Source organism: Temnothorax longispinosus, unplaced genomic scaffold (assembly GCF_030848805.1).
Source record: "Temnothorax longispinosus isolate EJ_2023e unplaced genomic scaffold, Tlon_JGU_v1 HiC_scaffold_37, whole genome shotgun sequence".
Taxonomy (NCBI): domain Eukaryota; kingdom Metazoa; phylum Arthropoda; class Insecta; order Hymenoptera; family Formicidae; genus Temnothorax; species Temnothorax longispinosus.
The window spans coordinates 64028-76207 of record NW_027270198.1 but is presented as its reverse complement, the minus strand read 5'-3'; the positions used below and the strand labels follow the sequence as shown (position 1 = coordinate 76207).

The following is a 12180-nucleotide window of genomic DNA, read 5'->3' as shown; positions in this document are numbered from 1 at the left end:
TTGACGGACATGAGGTACTATATATATTCGATACTCCGCATTTAATGAAAAGAACTCGTGATAATTTGTTAAAACATAATATACAATTTGGAAATAACAAAGTTGCTTCATGGGATGATATTATTGAATTTTATAACAGAGACAGTAAACAGTGGATAAAATTGGCCCCAAAGTTAACTCAAAAGCATATCGAGCCAAGTAATTTTGATAAAATGAGAGTACCATACGCTGTTCAAGTTCTCAGTAATCGTATGTGTGCAGGTATGTGCACTTACTTGTCCTTGGGCCTTCTTCCAAGCGCAGCAGTTGGAACAATAGACTTTATCGACCATTTTGATAAATTATTCGATATTTTAAATTCTTCCACTTTAAATAGTCCAAAGGAATATGCGCAAGTATTTACAGAAAGCGAAAAACAAATTGAATTTTTAGAAGAAATGTTATGTTTTTTAAAAACTATTAAGGTAATTAATGAGAAAGGATCTCGTGTAAAAGTTCAATGCTTCGAATGTTGGCAAATAACTATCAACAGCATGATGTTGAGCAACTTTGGGAAAAATTAAAATGTCATAATTTTCCACATATTCGGACACGAAGAATCAATCAAGATTGTTTAGAAAATTTCTTTGGCTGTGTTAGACAACAAATCTCTCTCTCTCTCTCTCTCTCTCTCTCTCTCTCTCTCTCTCTCTCTCTCTCTCTCTCTCTCTCTCTAGCAGCGCCAAGTTTTTTGACAAGAAAAATTTATGTATTTTAATAAAATATTTTTATTTTGTACTGTTACCTCTGTAATTCTTTGCGATGCGATTAAATCTTTTAAAATACATATATAAACTTTGTATTTAAATACCTTGTATTCCTTTGTATATGTGTTAAGTTTAAATATTTTAATAAAATATTTGTATTTTGTACTGTTACCTCTGTAATTCTTCATGATTCAATCTTTTATTTTATTAAAAATAAACTTTGTATTTAAACTCGAAAAAAAACAGTGGTAATATTATACCTCGAAAAAACCTAAGTAACAAGAGGTAGACGTAATCTTTGTATCTCGAAAAATTGTTCTCTCTGTAATTGGCGCTGTAATTTAAAAAGAGATATCATTTCTTTTTTGTAATTGTAATAGATCACTTGAAGCGCGACTCATCTTTGATAAGGTAACGTAATTTTGTGATGTGTATCATTTGAGTTATAATTTTTTGGAAATAAAAATACTACTGCTTAGGTTTTTTCGAGATTTTTCGAGATACAAAGATTACGTCTACCACTTGTTACTTCGGTTTTTTCGAGGTAAAGATACTACTGCTTAGGTTTTTTCGAGATTTTTCGAGATACAAAGATTACGTCTACGACTTGTTACTTAGATTTTTTTGAGGTATAATACTAACTACCACTGTTTTTTTTCGAGGTAACAACATATACACTACTATGCGTGTACTTGGCGCCTTTCTTTACCTTTTTTTTAATAAGAATATACTTGCAAACGTAATAAACTGAGATCAAGTAGTTTTATATCTTCTAATGTGCACTTTGACAACCTGAAATAGAACAAAACTGAACAAAAATTCAACACATAGGAAATAGAAGATATACAATGAGAACTATTGTAAATATATGATATTAGAATACCAATATAAATAATATAAGTTTTTTTTTACAATTTATTCTTTTTGCCATAGTATTAAAAATTATATATCTACAGATTTTTATAAATAAAAATAATTACAATTTTATTTATTAATACCTACAATTGTACTGGAGGCTCAACAGATAATTTTAGTCCTTTTTTCTTATTAGATATGGATGGCTTTTGTATCTCCTCTACAGAAATAGCAGCGCTAGTACATCTTACTTCCCGAGGAAACAAACTCTGTACACTGATTTCGACGTTAACTACACAGTCTTGTACTATCTTATCCATTACTTTAGCTTCCATACTGAGTATTGTAAAAGCACATCCGAGTTCCGCGAGTAATAGTTGAGGTGAAGAGATCATTTTCATATACCCTAACATTTTTTCCAAATATGTATTGCGTACAGTTATATGCAAAAGACTTGCGCTAGCTACTGCGGCGCACACTTTAGTATATGGGGCATTCCATGTGAAGTGATCCACCCTAAAAAAATTTTTTTTCTGATCGTGCTGAAAGCACAATCTATTGCCCTATTGACCATAATTATCCACACCAATTTTTTTGACATTTGTCCAACGCGTTGTCTACTTACAGGGGTTTAAAGTTTCGGCGTTGAGGCCGTCATGTTAAACTTCACACATCGATAATTTGTCGTAAACATTACCGATTTAAAAGAATGACCAGTGATTTTTTAAGTATTTTTTACACACTTTCAAGATATATTATGCATTATTAATAAAAAAGGTTAATTAATTGATATTTTTCAACATTAATATTAAATTCAGATTTTTTTTTAAGATCGGCATCTTTAATTTCAATAAAAAAAATGCCAAAAAAAAGAAGAAAATTTTGTCAACAAAAAAGTATAGGAAGTCCAAGATGGAGAAATCACTCCTTAGTAAGTTACAACTCATTTTGTGTGCGAACTCATGTCCGCGGCGCGGCGGGCACCGATATATCGGGAGCCGAGAGTCGCGACGTTCCACGAAACTTGCGATTTTCCATCGCCTTTATTATAAGTCAGCCGCGCATGTGTATAAAAATATGATTTCTATTCAATTTTGTTTTGAAAATGCGTAAACTGTAAGTATGTATTATTATCAAATTTTTTCACCGTACATTTTTTTTGCGACGTCTAATACACTTAAATCGATGCAGTAGGAGCAGGAAAATTTTATGGTTAAAAATTTTATAATAATACATGCTTATATTTTACATATTTTTAAAACAAAATTGAATAAAAATTATATTTTTATACACATGCGCGGCTGACTTATAATAAAGGCGATGGAAAATCGCGAGTTTCGTGGAACGTCGCGGCTCTCGGCTCCCGATATATCGGTGCCCGCCGCGCCGCGGCGGCAGGGAGCATGAGTTCGCACACAAAATGAGTTGTAACTTACTAAGGAGTGATTTCTCCATCTTGGACTTCCTATACTTTTTTGTTGACAAAATTTTCTTCATTTTTTTGGCATTTTTTTTATTGAAATCGAAGATGCCGATCTTAAAGAAAAATCTAAATTTAATATTAATGTTGGAAAATATCAATTAATTAACCTTTTTTATTAATAATGCATAATATATCTCGAAAGTGTGTAAAAAATACTTAAAAAATCACTGGTCATTCTTTTAAATCGGTAATGTTTACAACAAATTATTGATGTGTGAAGTTTAACATAACGGCCTCAACGCTGAAACTTTAAACCCCTGTAAGTAGACAACGCGTTGGACAAATGTCAAAAAAATTGGTGTGGATAATTATGGTCAATAGGGCAATAGACTGTGCAAATTTCAGCACGATCAGAAAAAAAAATTTTTTAGGGTGGATCACTTTGCATGGAATGCCCCATATTTCTCGACGTCGTCCATTCGTTTGTAACACTCGGCTAGCTCCAACTGCGTTTGCACAGCCAAGTGATTCCATCCTTCGTCCATATAAGTTTTCAAAGCGTCAGATAAAAACGCGACCGCTTTCTGATTTTCTCCGAGTTCGCTGTAGAATCGTGCCAATTCTTTTCCGATTAATCTGGCTGATCGAATACGGCCGACATGCTTGTATGTGCCCATAGTTAATTCTGCATGCTCCAGATACTGTTTCTTAAACGCCTTTGGATGATAGTGCCTCTTTTAACTTGTCTGTAGGAGTTAACTTTTCTTCTACCTGTGGTTCCGAATCTCCTATACCTGCTATAAGATGCACAACTGTGTGCAACTGTTCACTAGTCGGTTCACTTCCCGGCATTAGGCCGCATAATTTTCCTAAGCTTCCTAATTAAAAAAAAAAAAGGCATATAATGCGATATATAGAAAGATATACCATAAAATAATCAGTGTCAAATAAATAAATTACCTTATCTCTTGCAAGTGCCCACAAGCTAGCTGTATGTAAAGAGCACAAGTCCAATTGTTGATTGTTATCAATATTGATGGTGGACAATTGACAAGCTTGCAAAACCTCTAACGCACAGAAGAATGACCAGCATTCTACAGAGCCTTCAGGTATCTGTACATCTAAGATTCTCAGTTCGCTCAATGTGTTATGGACAAATGATAAGCACCTTTGTGCAACCTGTCAAAAATAATATCCAATTTCGAAATATGTACGAATTACGGTAATTATACGAAGCCATTAATTATCAATAACTGTTCAATTCATACAAACCTCCCAAGGTTTATTAAGCAGGAGTAGCATGGCACATTGTCTACTAAACAAGTAACTCCTAAGATCTAATAAAGATGCCTTACATATTCAGCTAAAAGAAATCTTAGATGATGGTTTGTACCGTTATTTAAATTCACACCTCCCCAATTGTTGAAAGGCGTTTGAAACAGACTTAACCATCCTGGAGTATCTATGAACAATTTATCTACATTTAGGTTTTCACTTTGTATCTTAATATCCGTTCTCATTTGATATCGTATACTTTTAATACAAGCTAGAATTTAAAGGCTTACAATACCTCTTACATTAGAATTGAGCACAAACTGTGTAAAGAGAGCGTCTAGTTCATCATACTGCACCAATGCCTCGTCGTACAAACCCAGCATTTGCCAATGCAGTTCTTCCTAAAATACCAATTTAACTTTGTAAAAGGAAAGATATAAGTTTCAAGATTTTTAATATTAGGGAATTCAGAGGAGTGACGCATTGCTCTTGTGTGAGAGCAGTTGACTCGTAGTCGGTGAGTCTCGGGTTCGTAATCCCGACCAATGTATGCTAGTTTTATTTATTTATATAAAAAACTGATTAAAAAATTAAAAATATTATAAAAGATTATAAATACAAAAATATAAGATAACTCGTTTCAGGAGTATTTCAATCAACATTTTACTCAATATTTTATTAGGCAATTCAGTAGTGACAAGAATTTATAAGGAGAGTTATATTACCTGTAGAAGAAAATAATGGCAGAAGTTCCAACTAGGATTGTTCCGCCTTTCTCTCTGTTCTCGTATAATATCTTCAAAACGCGACAGAGTTCTATCATATGCAGTCAACATCAAATAACGAATGCGAGTTATCAAGCCTCTCCATGATTCCGCGGAACGAGATTCAGATTTAATTGGATTAATTATAGCAAAACATCTGTCAATTATAGACACAATTTATGGATATAACAACATCATTTCCTTATTATATTGCAAGATTAAATGTAAAAGGACATATTACCTGTCGCCATTCTTGGCAGCAAAGTCACTTCGTATTTTATCTAAGACAGTAGTCCTGGGCAATAGCTTATTGGCCTTCTTTACATCATACGTTTCTACCATTACAATCATCCAATCTTGAATGTGATATAAATTCAATATCTTTAACCAGGCATCAATATCATCTCTGATACTAGTCTTATAAGTATCAACATCCTACAAGAATACATGATATAAAAGTTTATTGTTGCTAAATTGTTAGGAATATTAATGCATCTAGATACAAGTCAAATAAATAGATAATTCTAAAATTCTAAAATCATTATTGATAACTTTGTCTAATACAGTATCTCATATAGATGAAAGAAATAACATCTTGTATAAACAAATGTATCGTGTGACAAAAAACTGAAACTAGAATGGCATATCTTTATGGGACTAACAGAACATTCCGTCCAATAAATATGAAAGATTGGTTGCTTTATGAGATGCCAATCTTTGTCAGTGGGCAAAATATCCCTGGAAAATGGCACAAAGGTAGCCCCAAGTTTGACTTGCTTAATCGGTTCTACTAACAGTAAAAATGGAAAAGTTACAAATTTTAAGTAACATTAAAGGAAAGGGAGACGTAAAAAGAAGGAAGATAAGAGAGATAAGTGATTTCGAAGTACAACAGATAGTATAAGTGAATAAAAGAGAGAAGGAGGACATGTAAAATGTATGTATATATAAAATGAAAAGAGAGCAATTTTATCTTTTTCTAACTCTTAAAACTGGAAAAGAATAAAAAATAAGTTGAACCGATAATAACTTACGATAATTCCTTCGCGTAAACGGGATTGATCTCCTCGGCATCAGCTCCTTGCCGTCAATATATATCAGCTGTGCAACATATTATGTACGCGCGGCAGAAACACCTCCTGTGAACAGGCTCCTTGATCCCCTCGGTATCAGCTCTCTGCTGTCAATATATATACCTCTACAAAGTAACAATGTATTGTATAATCAGAATACTAGCAACGTGCACAACTTCATTTGAGGTTATAATTGGGTACAACATTCATCGCACGATACTTTTATAATTGCAAATCGGAAACGTACCTCGAGTCCAGCTCTTCTGCGATCAACGAAGTCGGGATCGAACGTGTCAGTTGTCACTTTCTGCCAAGCGTAGAGAACCTTCTTGTCCGGCAGCGGTGGTAACACGATGTAGGGATACGAAATCTCCAGATAAGCACGAAGCAATTCAAATTCAGTATATCGCCGGCACGATTACGGTGTTACTGCCGTTTCGCGTACGCGCGTATGCGCGCGTTGTCGCACCTTACCTCGTGCAAACGTTATTAAAGCGCGGCAGAAACGCCTCGTGTGAACAGGCTCCTTGATCTCAGTATCAGCTCCCTGCCGTCAATATATATAAGTTAACCTGTATGTAAACACTCACATAAACGTAGTATAAACAGTAAAATAAGTAACAGTAATATATAGAATAAGATAATTATAGGAGATAATTACATAATAAAACAATTACCTTGAATTAATCGTCGCGTCGCGTAAAGAGTCACTCACACTGAGCAGAGAGGGTTTGGAGTCGGTAAATACCGTAAAAATTACGAGCTACGGGGTCCTTATCTCTGCAAGTGACACACACACACACACACACACACACACACACACACACACACACACACAAAAGCACATACAGAAGTGAGAGGCAAGGGGACTCACTTTAATCAAGCATCCCAATGAGATGTAAACCCGACCGTGCGACCTCCTCGCGGTACATCTTGGGTTACGCTAACGCCGGCGGTAACCAATGCGACACACGCACATGCAAGGAAACTTCTTTTTTAGGTCATGTTTGCGTGTTGAAATTGTTTAGCACACCTTTTTTGTGACGGACTGTCGATTACACTGTTACACCGCCAAAAATCGCTGTTTTTCACCTACATAACCTTACTTTCTTGAAAATCCTGACGTGTTAGAACAAAATGGGGCCTTGTTTCGATTTTAGCTACCCAAAATCTATAAAAATTGTCTACTGCGGTCCCAGTTGCTCTCCGAAAAATTTTTTTTGTGGTCTTGTGTAATCAAAGGGTTCTTTTTTAATAAAATTTTGAATTTTTTTAGAAATGTTTGTTTATACTTTAATTTCCGCAAATTTGGAGATATTGATCTATTTCTAATTTTATTATATTTTTCAGTATTTTCTACTCCTATTTCATATATAATTCTTTAAGATTTGGTTGATTTGACTCAGCTTTATACGCGATCAAAGGTCCCTAATTTTTAGAAAAATGTCTGTAATAGCTTTAACTTCTGTAAATTTTAAGATATCGGTCTATTTTTAATTTTGTTATATTCTTCAGTTTTCTCTATTTCTATTTTATATAATTCTTTAAGGCCGGTATTCATAGTCGGGTCTTATATTCAAGATCGTCTTAAGTATAGTCTTAAGGCGTCATCAGCCAATCAGAGGGCTGTATTAGCATCTTAAGACGTCACTTCCTCTATGAGGAAGCCAAGTGCAAATTTTTAATTTGCACCATTTTTCCTTTTTGTTATATACATATATAGAGATAGAGATAAAGAAGTATATATTATAATGACAAAATTTAAAATATCTCAGGAAATCTTTAATGAAAGAGAGTTTCATTATATTATAAAATTTATTTATAATTTATTATAATCTTACTGTTGTAAACTTTGATTTTGTACACTCTGCTAGACCTGAGGTTATTTTTTCACAACATACATTTTAGGTGTAGTTTTCGTGCTTCCATTCAAACCATATGACGGCATTGGTGTAATAAATGTATCATAATACGTACTTATCAATTTGGCACAAATAAAATGGCTTTAGAGAAAAAATATAGTTTGCGCAGTCTTTGATACTATTGTAATTTTGCCATAAATACACAAACCCAGCACTGAAAATTTATAACGAAACCCACTTTATTGGTAAATGTGGAAATGATAGGTCGAAATTAGACGAATCCCTTTTAAAATATTCTAATTTACTAAATATTCTATTAAATAACTAAAATTTTCAAAATGTAGATTTTAATTTTTTTTATCAAAATTACTTTTAAGATAAACATGTTGTCAAAACTTTAACAACAGATATTATATAAATGCTTTAAATTGTTAATAAAGTGCGTTAAAAAATATAAATCTGAAAATACTGGAAAATGGCGGATTATTTGCCTTCCTCTTTGAGGAATGAAAATGGCGAAGTCAGCGTTCCACAACGTCAGTCAGAAATGACCACAGGCGACGTTTCACAACGTTAGCGTTTTACAACGTTTGATAACAAAACGTTGGTTTATGTTGGGAATTACGTATTGAAGTCGCTCGAAAAGTGTGGTGCAGAGTATAACGTCAGGCGAACGTTAAATATCTTAACGTCGGGTAATAGGATTTAACTGTTTCAAATTTGACGTTGGGAAAGTGATAAAAAAAGCACGTCGTAATTTTAACGTTAAGACAACGTCCAAAAACGTTAGTAATTATAAGTTACATTTTATAACTTTCTTGGACTGCTTACAACGTTGTGATTAGTAGAAAAGTAGTCCTTAGTCGGAAAGTTAACCGAAAAATGCTGCTTGGGCAGTATCTTTAGATTTATATTTTTTAACGCACTTTATTAACAATTTAAAGCATTTATATAATATCTGTTGTTAAAGTTTTGACAACATGTTTATCTTAAAAGTAATTTTGATAAAAAAAATTAAAATCTACATTTTGAAAATTTTAGTTATTTAATAGAATATTAAGTAAATTGGAATATTTTAGAAAGGATTCGTCTAATTTCGACCTATCATTTTCACATTTATCAATAAAGTAGGTTTCGTTATAAATTTTTAGTGCTGGGTTCGTGTATTTATGGCAAAATTACAATAGTATCAAAGACTGCGCAAACTATATTTTTCCTCTAAAGCCATTTTATTTGTGCCAAATTGATAAGTACGTATTATGATACATTTATTACACCAATGCCGTCATATGGTTTGAATAAAAGCACGAAAACTACACCTGAAATGTACGTTGTGAAAAAATAACCTCAGGTTTAGCAGAGTGTATAAAATCAAAGTTTACAAAAATTACTTATACCAACGTTAAAACTGGTGGAAAAAATGTAACCTCAATTTAACTTATATAAGTCGAATCCCAACGTTGGTACAACCTAAATTTGATTCCCCAAATTAGTGCAAAAGAGGGTTGAAACGACGTAGCGAAAACGTTAGATACCAACGTTAAGTGTGTTTATCTTAACGTCGGGCGGACGTCAAAATGCTGCTTGGGGTGTTAGAGTTAAGTAGGGGTCACTGCTAATTCTGTGTATATTATTATACTATGTGATAAATTATATAAATTGATATCTCGAAAACTGTGGATCGTAGCGCATTGTGGTTTGCGGCATTCTTTTTCTCAGCGAAAGCTCTATCAAATACACATATCAAATTGAGGAGCCCCGGAAATAACATTCTTGCCAATAAATGTATATTTTGTATCATTTATTATAAATATTTCAATATTTATTGGACAAAAAATATTTCAAACATGATGATTTCTTGCATCAAAATCATCTTGCTACAGTTGTATCACTGCAATCTTCGCGATATCATATTCTGCTAAAGTTTCTTCGAAACTTATTTTTATTGGATTTTTTAATACTTTGGGTCTGTCATTCATACATTCATTTTTAAACCATGAATATTTAAATAAGCTGGCATTTGACTCTCTCCTTCCCTCCTCTCTCTCTCTCTCTCTCTTTCTCTCTCTCTCTCTCTCTTTCTTTCTCTTCCTCTTCCCCTCCCCAGCCACCTCCAAACAAGACAGACCGGGAGTATTGCAATACAATTTCGTAGAACTAAAAACAGACAAAAAAGTTTGTTTTATGAAGATTTAAATATATATAACGCCTTACCGACAGAATTAAAGCAATGTGAAAGAATCGAACCATTTAAACATATGTTAAAAGAATATATTGTACCTCACGTAGAAGAATTGATGTAAAGACATTTGATGTAAAATATGGCTAAGAGACGGTTAATAAAGCTCAATCAATCTCCCTCTCCCTCTTCTTTCCTTTTCCCCTTTTTTCCTCCTCCTCCACCCTCTCTGATTTGTCTTGCCAGCATCATCAGAAATTATTACGCATCGTATGCATATCAACGTTTACTTACATTGCATAATTTTAATAATATTGTATGTAGACATTCTAAAAACCTTTTGAGGGACAAAATCACTGAATGTGTTGGTATGACTGAAATTGAAACTAGAATGCAAAAAATATCACTTTTTACGTAATCGAAATCTCGGAATTGACTGCACCGATTTTATTTGGACTGGTTAGACAGCTCGCAATCGATAGCTTATATCGATATATTATGTACAGAAAAATGCCCTTAAATTATCAGAAAGCCGGTTAAGTTTCAGAGATATTTTACTCAAAAGCTTGACGAAAAGTTCCAGACACACTTGGTATACATAGCACCTTGACATTTATGCATTGACGTAGTTAGTTGTTCTTCCTGTTGAATTGACATCGCTTGACAATTGACAATGATTTTACATATGCATCAGATATATCAAAGTTTAGCGGATATTATTCATATTGTGAATGCGTAAATGCGTAAATGCGAATACATTATATACAAAATAGGGTTAAATTCCGATAACTTTGGCGCCTGTTTCTGACGATGGTTTCTGGTAGTACTTTTAACGCTGAACAAAAAATTATATAGGTCTTATAGGGCTAACCGCTCTGGTTTTCGAGATATACAGTGTTAAAGTTGGTAAAACTTTAGATTAAGGGCGACTTCACCGATTTCAATGATCTTGATATATGTTGTCGATATGAAACGAGGTGCCACATAGGTTTACAACTTTTTACGCGTGGAAAGCCGACGCATGTACTTTGAAGGCACACTATGTGTCTAGTTTAACAATAGTGGAGCCCCCGGGGGGCGGAACCTACTGCCTCCACGCATACATACACTGTCCACGCGAAACGAGGTGCCACATGGGTTTATAACTTTTTACGCGTGAGTCTCTCTCCCGCCTTGCCATATTTTTCAAACTTTTTTTGTTAATAATTTTTTAATAAGCAACGAGCGACGATTAAGTTATAAGAAAAAGTTACTCAGAATTATGTCCTTGACAACATATATCAAGGTTATTGAAATCGGTGTGGTCGCTTTTAATCTAAAGTTTTACCAACTTTAACACACTGTGTATCTCGAAAATCAGTGCGGTTAGCCCTATAAAACCTATATAATTTTTTGTTTAGCGTTAAAAGTACTACCAGAAACCATCGTCAAATTAAGACGCCAAAGTTATCGGAATCTTGCCCAAAGTAGACATGACAATGTCTAAAATTAAAATCAATACTCATTTATACATATATTGCACGTGTGAATTATGTATATGTGTCTAAATAAAATTTGATTTTTCATTATTCCTTATTACACATGCGTGCACATATAAATACCTATATAATACAAGAATTAATTTTTTCTCTTATAAAAAAAAATCTGAACAAGGATATTCCAATGTGTTAGGTCAGTACACGATGGCATGCGCAGAATACGATGCAAAATAATTATAATATATTTATATTAAAATAAATGGATAAGTAATTAAGAACCTGATAATGAAATTATCAAGTAGCAAATAAAATGCATGCGTGTATGCATGCAAGTTTCGTACAATAAGTAGATTTACGCTTGACAGCATATATTTTATCAGCTTGTATATCTCTATTTAAATTGAAAATAATTGATGTAATTATATAAAGAAAACATTTTCTTTCAATAAACTTAGAATGTTCTAACTATATTAGTTCATACACTTACGTGAATATATATTGTATTGTATAATCCATCCATCCATC

The 12180-nt window shown here is 33.3% G+C and overlaps 1 pseudogene; it reads right to left on the bottom strand.

Annotated features, from left to right (window-relative positions):
* Positions 1–1680: 1680 nt before the first annotated feature.
* Positions 1681–12180, bottom strand: part of LOC139824425 (trafficking protein particle complex subunit 10-like) — a 12124-nt pseudogene continuing 1624 nt past the window's right edge.